The sequence below is a fragment of the Piliocolobus tephrosceles genome, chromosome 5, assembly GCF_002776525.5.
Source record: "Piliocolobus tephrosceles isolate RC106 chromosome 5, ASM277652v3, whole genome shotgun sequence".
Classification (NCBI taxonomy): domain Eukaryota; kingdom Metazoa; phylum Chordata; class Mammalia; order Primates; family Cercopithecidae; genus Piliocolobus; species Piliocolobus tephrosceles.
The window spans coordinates 94,958,535-94,960,412 of NC_045438.1; positions in this window are offsets into that span (position 1 = coordinate 94,958,535).

Here is a 1,878-nt window from a genome sequence, read left to right on the forward strand (position 1 = left end):
AAATCACTTTTAAATTGAATACTGTGAACACTTTGCCCTTTTCTTTATGTAATTTAATAGTTTTAGGTGTTAAATTTAGGTCTCTGATCCATTTTTAAAATTTTTAAATTCAGTGTTATATAAAGATTCAACTTAATTATTTTGTACATAGATAACCAGTTTTCCTAGGACTATTTGTTAAAAAAGATGATCCTTTCTCCATTGAATAAGTTGACATTCTATCAAAGATTATTGGGCCATATATGTGAGAGTTTATTACTGGGCTCTATTCTATTCCATTGGACTATATGTCTGTCTTTATGCCAGTACCTCACTGTTTGGGTTACTGTAGCTTTGTAGTAAGTTTTGAAATCACTGAGGGTGAATCCTCCAGCTTTATTATTCTTTTTCAAGATTGTTTAGGCTGATCGAGGTCCCTTGAGATTGCATATGCATTTTAGGATGAGCTTTTCTATTTCTTTATTTCTGCAAAAAGTTCATTGACATTTTAATATAAATTGTACTGAATCCATAGATTGTTTTGAGTAGTATTAACAGCTTATTAAGTCTTCCAACCCATGAACATGAGATGTGTTTCTATTTATTTATGACTTCTCTAATTTCCTTTGACAATGCTTTTATAATTTTTATTGTAGAAGTCTTTCCCCTTCTAGGTTAATTCATAAGTATCTTATTCTTTTTGATCCTGTTGTAAATAAATGTGCTTTTGTAATTACCTTTTCAGATTGCTTATTGTTAGTGTCCAGTAATACAACCGATTATTATTATGTGTTAACATTATATTATGTTGCTTTGTTAAATTTATATGTTAGTTCTAACAATTTTGTGAGGGTGTGTGTGTAGAATCTCAGTGAATTTCCTATACACAATATTATATCCATTTTTTACAAAGGTAATTTTACTTTTTTCTTTCTAATTTGTGTGCTTTTTTTTTAACTTGCATATTTACTCTGGTTAACATCTCATTTTATTTCAAAAAACATTTTGATTTTGATTTGTTCATTACATGCGAGACATCATACCAGATGCTTCTAGGGAAATAAAGGCTAGCAACATGTATTCTTACTCTTTAAGGAAGTTTATGTTTAGAAACTTATTTGAGTGGAAACTTCATGAAAGCAAAGATTTTTGTCTGTTTTATTAATTGCTATTTTATTTGCATTTAGAATAATGCTTAATACATAAGAGCTTACTGCCAATATTAATAAATAAATTAATTAGGAGGCTACTTTGAAAATGAAACAATAAAGAAAGAAGAAAGCCCACTACTAGATGACTGCAAAATGGAAAAGGAAATGGCCAGCATCTTGATTTAACATTTGGTCACTGAATATTATAGGATAAAGAGACAATTGTAAATCCTATCCTCCAACCTGGATCTGAGAGCAGGAGATAGACATGGTAGAAGGAATACCTTTAAATAGATTTTTCAAAGGCATTTAACTTTCAAAGGCATTAACCGATTTGACTGACATAATTCAATGATCACTTCAATAACTTATTTAAACAAAAATTTATTGCTATCCTACATACCAAAAACTATGCCCTCTGATGAGAAAATAATAATAAAATAATACAGAAAAGTTTTTGTTCTCATGGAACTTTGTCTAGTAAGACAAAATTACTTTGTTGGGGAATATGGGGCATATTTTGATGTATGGAAGGAAAGTAGGAGACAAGGTCTTAGGATAGAGAGTAGGTTGGGGTCTACTTAAGTAAGGAAGGTCGATGAAAACTTTCCTGAAGAGCGTGTATTTAGGTGAGGTCTGGTTTGTATGCAGGATCTAGCAAGGTGGAGCAAGGAAAGAATGTTCAAGATGAATGGAAGAACCTGGGCAAGGGCATCATGTGGGGAGCAGCTTGATGTTTGTTGGGGAT